The sequence below is a fragment of the Artemia sp. Qi Xiang Cuo genome, chromosome 5, assembly GCF_049724085.1.
Source record: "Artemia sp. Qi Xiang Cuo chromosome 5, ASM4972408v1, whole genome shotgun sequence".
In the NCBI taxonomy this organism is placed as follows: Eukaryota; Metazoa; Arthropoda; class Branchiopoda; order Anostraca; family Artemiidae; genus Artemia; species Artemia sp. Qi Xiang Cuo.
In genome coordinates, this window is record NC_142798.1 from 652348 (window position 1) to 668733 (window position 16386).

Consider the following 16386-nt stretch of genomic DNA (forward strand, 5'->3'; position numbering starts at 1 on the left):
GACACGAGAAACAACGCTTTGGGAGATATACAAATGCTTGTGCAGAAAGCTTTTCGTAGCCAACTTTAACAGAAACTTTTAAGAACTGATTCAGGTTTTGTTTTGACTCAAAGTAGACCTTAAACACTCGGGACTTTCCGCACAGTGAAACTTTCGCGCAATTTGGTACAAGAGATTTTACTTGATTCTCATCGTATTCGATCGGTACACCTTTCAGGATCTATAAACAATGGGGATTTCACACTCACTAAGATACCTGAGGTACTGTTATTAGCATTCTCGGCAATTTTATTCGCTGCACGCTTTGACTTAACAACAAGTTTCCATTCCGAAGCCGATTTTTAAGTTCACTTATTTCACCTGAGGCCTCAGGGCAAAGTTTATCGACGAAGTCCTTACGAGCATTAGGTGAGGTCAGTTTTGCAGGACAGTTTTTTAGTATAATAGAAAACGTAGGAACTGGGGCAGGGTTAATTGTTACGTTGGTATCAATTCTAGCTGGACAAATAGGGCCTGAATGCGTCGCATTCTCTAAAAAGCCGTCTATTTTCCGAGAGAGTTCATTAGATTTCGAGACTAAAGTAGCCAAGACTGCCTCTCCGATTATTGGTGTTTCAGAAGGTGAGAATAGAACAAAAGTGGGAACAGGCAAATTATCCTTTTCCGCCTGATTTAACTGTTTACAAATGTCAAATACATTATCTTCATTCTTTGCATTTTTCACACCTCGGCTCTGAATATTCAGCTCCTTATACAGAAACTCTTCAGCACCGATAATAGTACCATGATCAAAAAACTTACAGCTTTTCCGATAATCAGATCAATTTTTGCACCATCAAGCATGGATCTCGTTATAAAGTTCAGCAACAGCTTTAAAATAATTTTCCTATTTTGATCGTTCATTGTACAATTTACTTATCACAGTCACGGACAGTCAAGTATTCTAATCAAATTGTATATGTAGTAGGTCAATGTAGCAAGGCAAATAGTATGATTCAAGTTCAAGGTGAACTATTTTCAAGTCCAAATCCGATTATGAAATTAATTCAATAAAAACCATAGGGAATCACAAATGTCTGACTGTATTGACAGTTTTACTGTATGAATGAGATTGTATCCAAAAATAGGTGTTTTCAGTATGAACTCTCAATGTAGACTCAATTATATATATATATATATATATATATATATATATATATATATATATATATATATATATATATATATATATATATATATATATATATATATATATATATATATATATATATATATATATATATATATATATATATATATATATATATATATATATATATATATATATATATATATATATATATATATATATATATATATATATATATATATATATATATATATATATATATATATATATTATTATTATTATTTATTGGAAAACCAATCATACAAAAAAGGAAAAGATGGAGCAATAAGCAAAACAAAAAAAAGCAATATATATATATATATATATATATATATATATATATATATATATATATATATATATATATATATATATATATATATATATATATATATATATATATATATATATATATATATATATATATATATATATATATATATATATATATATATATATATATATATATATATATACATATATATATATATATATATATATATATATATATATATATATATATATATATATATATATATATATATATATATATATATATATATATATATATATATATATATATATATATAACCTAAACTATCCATGTAAATATAGTGAATTAATATGTTTAGTCTTTGTGTTTTTTATTTTTATATCATTCAAAAAGTATTCTACATTAATAATTTATAAGCAATAACAAAACACTAATTGGAATTAATTCCAATGCTAGTCTATATCGTGTTTTATTTTTTTAAACACTAAGTTTTAACCAGTAGTTAAATATCCTATCTAGTTTTGGGACTTGAAAAAAAATACTTGTGTAAGTTATTACACATTGCTTGTACATATATATATATATATATATATATATATATATATATATATATATATATAGACTTTATTTTCTTTAAGTTTTAACTAGGGATTTAATGTTATATGTAATTGTTTGATTTCGAGTCAAAGTATAAATATTTTTATTGTGAAATAATCTGTTAAGTATTAAGTTTGAAAAGAATAATCCAGCCAGAAACATAATGTATCGATTTAAGCGGGATATTATTGTTGGAGTAATTAAAAGAGAGAAGAGTATTTAAAAGTAATTAAACTTTACAAAATTGAATGTTTCTTTCTACTATATATGTAAAACATTATGCTTTATGTGTAGTCTAATGTGAATATGTATTTTAGATATAGCCTTAGCTTTTTTTGGAAATCCAATTTTTCTTAACATCCTTTCGAATCCATTTTTTTTCAATCATTTTTTGACGCATTTGGAAAGTAACAAATTTTGAAGCCCCTTCAAATGTATCCTGATACTAATATCTCATACCATCAGAAGCCAAACCATACCTGATCAACTGATATTTTTGAAACTCTAGCAGTATTACAGACTTTACTACAAATTCATCAGAAAGTGAAATAAAATCAGAACTTAAACTAGGCCTAGAGAATGTGATACATAGCCCAAATGGCTTATATTATTGAAATATGTGAAAATGCTTTGTGCTGGAAAAATATGTGAAAATTAAAAAACCAAAAATGTTGTGTGTAATTTATCCAAGGCATTTCCACCACATCACACAGACAAATTAAATTGTAATTGGAATTAAATTTAAACTCAAATAATTTATAAACATTTTGAATATAACTTTAAATATAATTTAAGCAGAACCACTAATATAATGCTTAAGCCGCTTGGGGTCAAGCTAAAACAGAAGATGCATATGAAAAGGGTAAAAAGAGTATTTTTCAGTCCTAGACACAGAAAAAAAAGAAAAAAGGATGAATTTCAAATTGAAATCCTTCGACGAAAAAAGAACACGGCCTTTATTGGACCAGAAACATGACCCTAAGGAAGCCCATTGAGAGTGTAAGCACATAATGACCCAAAGATGGCAGCATAATAGCTGTAAGCAAAATTAAGTTGTTTTTAAAAGTAAAGTATTGAGAGTTGTGGGAAGCTCTTCTTTAAATGTGGAGTATTGTGGTAAAGCTTCTAATTTAGTCCATTTGGAATTTAGGAAAAATATATTAAGACGCAAATACAAAGTTTAGAAACACCACTTTTAATTAAGATAAGGAATATATCCTTCCAAGTTTCTGCTTAATGGGAAATTGGGAAATCACCACTTCCTAGCTATTGCGTCGGTTGGGTAAAGGAAGGTGTGGTTGATAAAAATGTATAAAAGATACATTTAATGGGAAGGGGTAGACTGATACTAACTTTACGCCGGACTGACCTCTGGTCCGTTGATTTAGAAATACCTTGGAATATTTTAGGACCATTGTAAGTGTCTAAGTATCCTATTATATGTTATTGTAGTTATCCGAGGCTTGTGGTCTACTTGGGACAGCCAGTCCAAGTAGAAAATATATATCTGGTATTATTATTTGTTAATTGAATATAAGTATTGTATTATAGCCAACCTCTCTACAATCTACCGTTAGTCCCTCGAACATACCCAGCTGGTACGCCTCATTAGTTCGGTCATAGGCTAAGGCACGCTACCAAAGTTTAATTACCTTAGGGCCATAGTTTATCTCCCCTATAAAGGGAGAATAAAGGCATCTACGACTTTATCCCCTTAAATACCAGAAAAACAACGTTACCACAATTTGACTGTGTTCGAGAGGTTCATTGGAGATGACGAAAAAAAAGAGGATGCTACAAGAATATGGGAGTTTCTAATATTTCGAATGTCTCGTTAGATATATCGGCTGAAGAATTGTCAAGCAAATCGTTAGCTAAAAACATGGCTATAATTTTAGCAACGGTAAAGGCCAATTAAATTTCTTTGCAAGGTCTTGCGGTTAGTATGAAAGCAGTAGAAAACCAATTAGCGGAATTCGAAAATTCTGTGACAGATTCAAATAAGGAAATAGCTGAAATAAAGTCGCGAGCTCTGCCGTAGAAAATTAGGTATTAAATTTGAAATTGCAAGTTTTGGTTTTGGCAAGTGAAAATGCGAATTTGGGAACCAAGTTGTATGCAGTTAATCAAAGCCTTCAGTTATTAGAAGGAAAAGAAACTCGTATGAACATGGTAGTAGTGGGGGCATTTAAGAAACCGTGATACACATAGCAGATGAATATAGGAGTCCCAGTGACAGTCCTCTGACGTTATGACATCCATAGCAGTTTTTCATAGAATTCCTGTGACAGCTTTTTGTCGTCACTACACACCCTCACCTTTAAACGGTCAGATAGGAAAATAATATGGGATTCCTGTGACACAGATAGAAAAAAAACATAGGATTTCAAACGTACAGATTGGAAAATTAACATGGGATCCCTCTCACATCCCTAGGAAATTAACATCGGATTCCGATAACAGCCCTCCGACGTCACGGCAGCTTTGGCAATATGTCCTGGCATGATTTCTGGGATTCCAGGCGTTTACATTTTTGTTGAAATTTAATATGGGTGACGCAGTATAATTAATCGGATTGTGGTCCGGATAATAGACAAGTAATAATAATAGGAAATTAACAAGGGCTATGGAACTCCTAATCCCTGTTCTATTAAAAGGAACACAGTTCTAGTGGTCACCAGTTCTATTAAAAGGAACAGAACTAGCGTGAATGCAACCCTCTGGATCCCCAGTGACGTCACACGACTTACCCCGTTTTAAATGGTCGGGTGTAATATGGATGACGCAATTTTACATAACCCTGCGTCAGAAACCCACGGGGAATCTCTGATTTTATCTTAACGATAGAAGAAACCATATGTAACGACGGTGCTCATTTTACGTAATGTTAGTGCGCACATCACTATCACATGATACTTCTTTAACATTTTATTTTTCGCCCGAAACGTCCAAGGTATTTTTCTTTCTTTTAACTTAATGACGGTACACACTTTATGTAAGGTCAGCCACACGGTACTAATGATACCATGTATCTTACGTAAAGACGGCGCACACATCACTGTCACATAATACCTTCTTGGAAATTTTATTTTTCGGTGAAACGTTAAGCGCGTTTTTCTCAAAGCATTTCTTTTTCTATTCTTTCTCTTTTTTTCTTTGTCCTCACTAGGACTTGAAAGGTCAATTTTCTTCCACTGGGACAGCGCTCCAAGCAAGAGGACTAAAATACTATTCCCAGTATTTTCTATTGGGGAGATACTTTTTGGAAATAATACATTCCGGTGACGTCACAAGACAAACCTCTGTCTATTCCATGACACATCTAGCAGAATTCTGAGCTTGTCTCGTGTCTCCTGGCCAGTTGTAACATCGATGACGCAAAACTCGCAGAGGGAAAATTCTGTTTTCCAGACAAAATTGTTCTTAATGTACTTGTAGCGATAAAAAGGCTAATAGATGCTTAAATTATATAAACACCTTGATCGTCCTAAACAATACATTTAAAGGATTACCCTTATTGTAAATAAAGTTTTGTTAATTCAAACAGATTTATAACAGTATTAAAACACAGAAAAAAAATTTAAAAAACACGACAAAAAACAATTTAAGCAAAAAGAACCATGTAATAAAGAAAAATACATCCTAGCAATCATTTCCAGAGGACAAGGCTGATATTAGATACAAATTTAAACCATATTAAGAGCTTTTAACGAAAATACAGTGCTTTTGAGACAAGACTATGAATATTTCAAATCATCGTGACAATATACGGGTACCCCCCAACAATCATTTCTCGAGGGTGCACTGATATTAGACATAAATTTAAATCATATTAAGAGCTTCTAATGAAAATGCATAATCTCTTTGAGTGCATGTTAGAATTTAACCTCACCGTCACTGACAGAAAAAAATCTTTTAACACCTCCACATTTAGCAGGAGTCTTAGGATGCATTTCCAGAGAGGGGATTTATATTAGTGCTTAATTTAAGCCATATTGAGAGCTTTTATGAAAATCTGTCGTTTCTTAGAGCTAAAGTTATGAATATTTCACACCATTTTGTGAAAATGTACGGATGCCCACTACCCCAGATCTCTAGCCATCAATTCCAGAGGGCAGGGTTGATATTAGATGCAAATTTTTAGGCACTATTGAGGCATTTCCGAGAGATTTAACAAAAGAGCTGTTAAGCTATTTTTTACAGCTCTTACAGCATTTCTTTGAATGTATGATAGATTTTCACTCTCTCCCTTCCCTCCACACAAAAATTATTTTAACACCTCCACCTTGACTTTTAAAGTGTAGAACACGTTATTCCATGCAATTGACGCCACAGTACCATTATTTGACTGCCCCAAAACCCCAAAAAGATCATTCCTAAGACATTTTTCTGACATTTGTTGTTTAACATTAATCCTAAATCCAGGGATTCACGTTTTTGCAACCAAACCCTACGTGATATACCATGTCAATTCACACTACCGTGGCATTGTTCCAGTTTTACATATTTTCACTGAAAAGGCAACAAATTCTACGTTTCTTGTGGATAGGCGTGTGAAACCTCAACACCAAGGTTCATTTACGCACTGTATTTGATGTTGCAACTTTTATCAAGAACCGTTGAAGCCTTTGGGAGTGTTTCCCCCCTTTTCAAAAATCAAATTTGCTTAAATGCACTACAATACTTAGATTACAGGAAAAATTGTCGAGGATTTTTCACTGATACAGTGAATAACCAAGATTTTCTAAGATTTTCCCCCGGACACTTCACACAATTGTGAAGTTGATTGACTAATACCTCATATACACCAGTCTTACCACGTTGAATTTTCCATTTTTGCATATTTTCAATGAAAAAGAAATAAATTCTACATATCTTGTGGATAGGCACGTGAAACCTTAACATTAAGGTTCATTGATGTGCTGTATTTGATGTTTTAACCTTTATCAAGACCCGTTGCAGCCTATCGGAGTGTTTCCCCTCTTTAAAAAAAAAAAAAAAAAAAAAAATCAAATTTGCTTCAATAGAATACAAAACTTACATTACAAGCAAAATTGTCAAGGATTTTTCACTGACACAGTGAACAAACAAGACTTTCTCAGATTTTTCCCTCTGAACCTTCACGAAATTATGAAGTTGTTTGACTACTAGCATACCAATCTTACCGCGTAGTTTTTGTTATATTTTCATCGAAAAAGAAACAAATTCTACGTTGTTTGTAAATGGGCGTGTCAAACCTCAACAGTAATGTTCCTTGATGTGCTGTATTTAATGTTGTAAATTTTATCAAGACCTGTCGAAGCCTTTGGGAGTTGTTCCCCTTTTTTCAAAACTCAAGTTTGGTTCAATAGAATAAATAAGGTAAGATTATAGAGAAAATTGTCGAAGATTTTATACTGATACTGTGAATAACCAAGAATTTATAAGATTTTTCCTCTGACTTTATACGAAATTGTGAAATTGTTTGATTCCTAGCTTACATTTACTAATCTTACCACGTTGAATTTTCCATATTTTTATCGAAAAAGAAACAAATTATACATTTCTTGTGGATAGGCGGGTTGAACCTCAACGCTAAGGTTCTTTGATATGCTGTATCTTGTGCTGTAACTTTTATCGAGACGCGTTGCAGCCTATGCGAGTGTATCCGCCTTTTTCCAAAATCGAATTTGCTTCGATAGAATTCAAAACTTAGATTACAGGCAAAATTTCCGAAGAATTTTTCACTGATGCAGTGAATAACCGAGATTTTCTAAGAATTTTCTATTGACTTTTCACGAAATTGTGAATTTTTTACTATTAGCACACATTCACCATTTTTATCACATTGAATTTTCCATTTTTGCATATTCTGTTTGAAAAAGCAACAAATTCTATATTTTTTTGTGGATAGGACGGGAAACTTCAACCATTAAGGTTCTTTTTTGTGCTGTGTTTGATGCAGTAACTCCTATCAAGACCCGTTACACCCTTTGTGAGTACTTCCCCCTTTTTTCAAAAATCAAACTTGCTTCAATAGAAAACAAAGCTTATATCATAGGCAACACTGTCGAGCATTATTCACTGATAGAGTGAATAACCAAGATTGTCTAAGATTTTTCCATCTGATTCTTCACGAAATTGTGAATTTATTGACTACTAGTACACACTCACCAGTCTTATCACATTAAATTTTTTGTTTCTGCATATTTAATCGAAAAAGCAACAAATTCTACATTTGTTGGGGATTGCGCGTAAAGCCTCAAAATTAAAGTTCTTTGATGTGCTGTATTTAATGCTGTAGCCTCTATAAAGAAACGTTACACCCTTTGCGAGTGTTTTCCTCCTTTTCAAACATAAAAATTGCTTCAATAGATTACAAGACTTAGATAACAGGCAAAATTATGGAGTATTTTACACTGGTACAGTGAATAACCAACATTTTCTAAGAATTTTCCACCCGACTCTTCATGAAATTGTGAAGTTTTGTACTACTAGCACATTTTCACCAATCTTACCACGTTGAATTTTCAATTTTTACATATTATCATCGAAAAAGCAGCAAATTCTACATTTCTTGTGGATAGGCATGTGAAACCTTCACACTAACATTATTTGATGTGTTGTATTTGATGCTATATCTTTTCTCTTCTTCGGAAAAATCCAGATCCGAACATGATCTTTTTTCTCTTCTTTGAGAAAATTCAAAATTATGATTTAACATTTTTCTTTTCTTAGGAAAAAATTTTAAATGGAAGTTTAAAATTTTTCTTCCATGGTAAAACTCAGATGAGATCTTGAACTTTCATTCTCTTCTTTAAGAAAATTCAGAACTTAAGTGGGACATTCTCTCTTCTTAGGAAAACTTAGAACTGAAATGTAACTTTAACTATCTTACACAGAAAATTCAAATTTGAAGTTTAATATTTTTCTATTCATTGGAAGAAATTTCACTGTTGAAAACTTATTTTTTTTCTCTAATTTGGGAAATTCAGAAGATAACTTGAACTTTTCTTTACTTTAAAAGAAACTGAGAATTAAAGCGGAACTTTCTCTCTTCTTTGGAAAAATGCAGAATCGAAGCATAACTTTTTCCATCTTCTATCGAAATTTCAGAAGTGAGGTTTTTTTCTTTCACTGTGAAAATTCAGCAGAGAACTTGAAATTTTTTTCCCTTCGCTTAGAAAATTCCGAACTAAAATAGAACTTTCTTCTTTAGGAGAACTCAGAACTGAAGGATAACTTTTTTCTCTTCTTTGGAAAAAAATCAGAGTCGAAGTTCAACATTATTTTCTTCTTCTGGAAAAAACCCACAATTGAACATTAAAATATTTATATTCTATGGAAAAATAATGAAGAGAACTAGAAATGTTCTTCACTTCTTTGACGAAACTCGGAATTAAAGTGGAACTTTATATCTTCTTTGGAAAAAATTGAGAATCGAAGTTTAACTTTTTCTTTCTTCTACAGAAAATTCGAAAGTGATGTGAGACTTCTTTCATCATTGAGAAAATTCAGAAAAGAACTTCATTTTTTTTCTTGGTTCAGAAAATTCCAAACTAAAGTGTAACTCTTTCTTCTTTAGAAAAACTCAGAACTGAAGTGTAACTTTTTCCTCCCTTTTTCTGCAAAAATTCAGAGTTGAAGTTCAACAATTTTTCTCTTCTTTGGAAAAAAATCACAATTGGACTTTAACATTTTTTCTCTTCTATAGAAAAAATTCAGAAGAGAACTCGAAATTTTCTTTACTTCTTTGAGAAAACTCAGCATTAAATTGGAACTTTCTCTCTTATTTGGAAAAAATTCAAAATCGAAGTATAACTTTTTTCTATCTTCCACAGAAAATTCAGAAGTTAAGTGAGACTTCTTTCTCTTCATTGAGAAAATTCAGAATTTAACTGGAACAATTTCTACTCTTTGGAAAAATTTGGAATTGAAATGTAACTTTTTTGCTCTTCCTAGAGAAAATTCAGAAGAGAACTTGAACTTTTTTTCTCTTCGTTGAGAAAATCCCGAACTTAAGTGGAACTTCTTCTTCTTTAGGAACCCACAGAACTGAAATTTAATTTTTTCTCTTCTTTGGAAAAATTCAGAATCAAATTTTAATTTTTTCTCTTTTTTTGTAAATTCAGAAGAAAACTTAAACTTTTTTCTTCTTTGAAAAATTCAAAATTGAAGTGCAACTGCATTTAAATACATTCAGTTAACTTAGTTTAAGTTAGGTTCATTTAACTTAAGATAGCATGAGCGGTCATGCTAAGCTAATTAAACGAACCTAACTTAAACTTAATACAATAAATTGAAGTTACACTTCAGTCGCGTTTTCTATGAAAATATAAAAAAAATAGAAAATTCAATGTAGTAAGATTGGTGAATGTGTGCTAGTAGTAAAAAAACTTCACAATTTTGTGAAGAGTCAAGTCGAAAAATCTTGGTTATTACCTGTATCAGTAAAAAATTTTGATTTCGGAAAAAGGGGAAAAAACACTCGGACCGGGTGTAATGTGTCTTGAAAAAGGTTACAGCATCAAATACAGCACTTCAAAAAACCTTAATTTTGCAGTTTCACGCGCCTATCAACAAGAATTGTAGAATCTGTTGCTTTTTCAATGAAAATATGTAAAAATGGAAAATTCAATGTGGTAAGATTGGTGAATGTGTGCTAGTAGTCAATAAATTCACCATTTCGTAAAGAATCAGGTGGAAAAATCTTAAACAATCCTGGTTATTCAATGTATCAGTGAAAAATGCTCGACAATTTGCCTGTGATATAAGCTTTGTATTCTATTGAAGCAAGTTTGATTTTTGAAATAAAGGGGAAAATACTTACAAAGGGTGTATTGGGTCTTGATAAAAGTTACAATTACATAAAGCACGTGAAAGACCATTAGTGTTGAGGTTTCACACGCCTATCCACAAAAAATGTAGAACTCATTTCTTTTTCGATGAAAATATAACAAAACTCAACGTGATAAGATTGGTGTATGTATGCTAGTAGTCAGATAACTTCGAAATTTCGTGAAGAGTCAGGGAACAAATCCTAGATAAGTCTTGGCTATTCACTGTATCAGTGAAAAATCCTCGACAATTTTTCCTGTAATCTAAGTTTTGTGTTCTATTGAAGCAAATTTGATTTTTGAAAAAGAGGTAGACAATCCCAACTTGGTAACTTGGTAATTCAACTTGGTAAGATTGGTGTATTTGTGCTAGTAGTCAAACAACTTCACAATCTCGTGAAAAGTCAGAGGGAAAATTTTTAGAAAGTCTTGGTTATTCACAGTATCAGTGAGAAATCTTCGAGATTTTTGCCTATAATCTAAGTTTTGTGTTCTATTGAAGCGAATATGATTTTTGAAAAAGGGGGAAACACTCCCAAAGGCTGCATTTTATAGCCGCAAATACAGCACATCTATGAACCTTAGTGTTGAGGTTTCACGCACCTATCCACAATAAATTTAAAATTGTTTGCTTTTTCAATGAAAATATATAAAATGGAATAATGCCACGGTGATGTGAGTTGACATGGTGTGTCACGTAGGGTTTGGTTGCTAAAACTTGAATCACCAGACTGAGGAAGAATTTTAGGAAGAAATTTTTAGGAAGAATTTGAGGAAGAAATTTGATTTTTGAAAAAGAGGTAGACAATCCCAAAGGGTGAAACACGTTTTGATAAAAGTTACAGCATCAAATACAGCATATCAAAGAGTCTTAGTGTTGAGGTTTCACGTGCCTATCCACAAGAAATGTAGAATTTGTTTCTTTTTCGATGGAAAAATGGAATATTCAACGTGGTAAGATTGGTGAATTTGTGCTAGTAGTCAAACAACTTCACAATTTCGTGAAAACTCAGGGGGAAAATTTTTAGAAAGTCTTGGTTATTCACAGTATCAGTGAAAAATCTTCGACAATTTTGCCTATAATCTAAGTTTTGTATTTTATTGAGGCAAATTTGATTTTTGAAAAAGGGGGAAACACTCCCAAAGGCTGCATTTTATAGCCGCAAATACAGCACATCAATGAACCTTAGTGTTGAGGTTTCACGCACCTATCCACAATAAATTTAAAATTGTTTGCTTTTTCAATGAAAATATATAAAATGGAATAATGCCACGGTGAGTTGACATGGTGTGTCACGTAGGGTTTGGTTGCTAAAACTTGAATCACCAGACTGAGGAAGAATTTTAGACAAGGAATATTTGAAAAATGTCTTAGGAATGATTGTTAGGGGGTGTGGGGGCAGATAAATAATGGTAGGCTAGAGTGGCATAAATTGCATGGAGTAACGTTTTCTACATTTTAAAAGTTAAGTTGGAGGTGTTAAAAGAACTATTTCCGTGGAGGGAAGGGGGGTGTGTGTGAAAACCTTACATGCATTTAAAGAAACGCTCTATTTTCGTTAAGAGCTTTCGGAACTACCTCAATAGTGCTTACAAATCTGTATCTAATATCAACCCTGCAATCTGAAAATGATTGCTAGGGAGGTATGGGGCATACGTATATTATCACAATGGTGTGAAAGATTCATAAGTTTAGCTCAAAGAAACGAGATATTTTCATTAAAAGCTCTTGATATGGCTTAAATTTAGCCCTAAGATCAATCCTCCCCTTTGGAAATGCATACTAGGACTCCCACTAAATGTGTAGGTTTTAGGAGACTTTTCTCTGTGTTCGTGGGGGGGGGGGGTATGAAAATCTATCATGCACTCAAAGAAATGATGCATTTTCATTAGAAGCTCTTAATATGATTTAAATTTGTCTCTAATGTCAGCACACAATCGGGAAATAACTGTTAGGGGGGAGGGGGTATCCGTATATTGTCACTATGGTTTGAAATATTCATAGTCTTGCCTCAAAAGCTCTGTATTTTCGTTAAAAGCTCTTAATATGGTTTAAATTTGCATTTAATATCAGCCTTGGCCTATGTAAATGATTGTTAGGATGTGTTTTTCTTTATTGCATAGTTCTTTTTGCTTATACTTTATTTTTTATAACCTTTTCATGTTTTATTTTTGTTTGTCGTGTTTTTTAACTGTTTTTTTTCCGTGTTTTAATATTGTTGTAAATTGTTTGAATTAAAAAAACAAAAGCTTTATTTACAATAAGCGTAATCCTTTAGATGTATGTTTAGGGCTATCCAGGTGTTTATACAATTTAAGCATCCCTTAGTCTTTTTATCGCTAGAAATACACTAAAAAGAAATTTTGTCTGGAAAATAGAAGTTTCCCTATGCGCGATTTCTATCATCGATGCTACACCTGGCCAGGAGAGGACGAGACGAGATCAGCGTCCTGCCAGATGTGTCATGGAATAGACAGAGGTGTGTCTTTTGATGTCACGGGAATGTGTTATTTCCTAGAAGTATTTCCTCAATACAAAATACTTTGAATAGCAGTTTAGCCGTCTTGCTTTAGAATAGTGGCAAGATTCTAATTTAAAAAGGATTTTTTAAATTAGAACTGAGACATTTCTAGAAAAGAAAAGTTTATTTTCTTTAAAAACCAATTTTGTTTCTGACTGAAAAAATTTAAAGAGCATACAGTTCAATTTCTTACAATGTTAGTTAATATTGGCCTAGATAAACATTTCAAAGTTATCACTATATTTTTAGATATTTTAAAGGCATTCGATTCTGTCGATCATGAAATTCTATTGGATAAACTGGATAATGCCGGAATAAGATGAAGAGATATGAATCTGTTGAGGTTTTGTCTAGGCGATTGTAAATTATATTTGGATTATGAATATCGAGCTAAACATGAATATGATGTTGGTTTTGAAGTCCCACAGGGATCTCCCCTTCGTCCTCTATTATTTGCCATATATCAATGATTCTCATGGAGTTTTATCTAATATTGTCGATTCGGTATATAGTGGAGACCTAAATGTGATTCCTGCGAAGGCATTAGTTTTATTTGGTGATGACACTAATCTGACGGTATGTGCGAGAACTGAAGAAGAGTTTTTCCATGCAGTTGAGTACGATATATAAATTTCACTGAGAAGAACACTAAGTTGAATAAGCTGAAAATAAACTATATAAAGTCAAATTTTGACTGTTTGCCCGTTCTAAAAATTTATTATCCGTAGGAACATAAATTGAGATGTGGAAATTTAATTATGAATAGAGTGCATTCAAACAGGTATTTAAGCAATATTTTGGACGAGATGCTAATTTTTTCTGACTATATAAATTGTATAGCATTTAAAGTTGCCTGTAATGTTCGAATTGTTAGGAAGTTTGTTAGCAAGTGTAAATATTTAATTGTGATTGTTACATGCCCTATTGGTCACCACAGGCCATCTGGAATTTAATAGGTAGTGTTTCGAGATCTTGTTCTACCCCTGGGGGCTCGTAGTATAATTTATTTAGAAAATTAGAAGGTAAATTTTTATAATAATTTTAAAGAATGTATTAATAGAAATTTAGATTTAGTGGTTGGGGCTTCTGACCCCCCCCCCCGCCGAAGATTCAATATTTTTTTTAGTTATGATTTTCAGGAGGTTTAGTGTCGGCATGGAGGATCGGGAGATTTTGAGATTTTTCGTTTGAATTGCCAGGGCCTAAATACGACATTTGATTTTGTAGCGAATTTAGCAAAACTTAATCTTTTCCATGTGCTTCCTTTGACGGAGACCTGGTTGAGGGACCGAAATTCTGCTCTTTTAGAGATAACTGGCTATACTTTGTTTACTCGGAACCGGGAGTTATGTCAACACGGGGGTCTTCCGCCTTATGTTCGTGAAGATATCCATGCGAGAGTTTGAGACGATCTAAGTGAATATAAGGAAATTGGTATGAAACACTAGTATTACAAGCTAAATTGAATAATTTTTATGCATATCTAGTAATTGTATACAGGCCTCCTTCTGGTTCTATTCAAGACTTTTTTGAAAATTTTCATGAACAGCTGGCAAGAGTAAAAACTAGTAATAATCCTTGTTTCGTTCTAGGTGACTTCAATATTAACGTGCTGGATATGGAGTCTTTAGTGAATTCTCAGTTATTAAATTTGTGTATGTCTTGTGGTCTATTCCCAACGATTAACATCCCAAATAAATTTTCTAGGACGTCTGCTAAGCTTTTGGATAATATTTTTTCCAATGCATTTTTTAGATCGTCAGGAGTTCTTGTAAATTTGGAGTCTGACAACTTCGGTGTTTTTTTCAGAATTTGAGGTAGGCCTATCTATCCCTAAGCGAGAAACTCCTGAACAGAGTAAAAGAGTTGTACTTTTTGATCGTAGTGCCCTATTGAAACTAAAACATAATATGGGTCATATTGATTGGGTATCTCTGTTTGGAAATGAGAGTGATGCAAATATTAAATTTACACTCTTTTATGGTAAGCTTTTAGAAGTGGTTAAGGAAGTGGAAGCGGTGAAGAATTCGAAAGGTCAAAAACATTATGGGAGGAAGCCATGGATAACGCATGATCTTCTTCGAAAAATAAATGTAAGAGATAGACTGTTTAAGGCACGAGATTTAAAAACTAAGGATGAGAATGAAGAGCAATACCCCGCTTTCCGCAATGCTTTGAATAATCTCCTCTGTGAGGCTAAAAAGATATTTTAGTATGAAGTTTAAGGATTTAGATTATTTCGGAGACCACACTGCCTTTCCATGACGATAAATAAAAGTTCAAATAATGATAAAATCCTTTTAATAGACAGTGTTTTTTATAACAGTGATAGAAATTCACAAAAATACCAGATATTTCGGTCACATATACAGTGACCGTCATCAGTGGTAAAACTGTTTTATCACTGATGACGGTCACTGTATATATGACCGAAATATCTGGTATTTTTGTGAATTTCTATCACTGTTATAAAAAACACTGTCTATTAAAAGGATTTTATCCCTATTTGAACTTTTATTTATCGTGAAGTTTAAGGATGTTGAAGGTAACCCGTTGAAAACTTGGCAAATAATCCGTAATGTTATACGTCAGCGGTCTAATATTCTACCAACTGAAGTGACTGTTAATGAGGTTATAATTGCAGATGGTACTGGGATATGTAATGAATCTCTAAATCATTTTTCTTCATTAGGCCTACAAATAACCGAAATGATTTCCTCATATCCAGATGAACAGGTCTTTGTATCTAAACTACCATCTCCTGCAAACGTATCACTAAATTTAAAGATGATTACGTTTGATGAGTTAAGGGATATTATTTATAGTATGAAGAATAGTTCGTCCGGTAGTGACCTTGTAAGCCTAAAAATTCTGAAATGTATTTTCCCTACTTATATCTTGTGTTGTGACATCACTGATTAATGATTGCTTCTGTCAAGGAAGGTTTCCAGATTGTTTAAAAAAAGCCAAAGTGACACCGGTTTATAAAGGTGGTGATAAAAATGATTT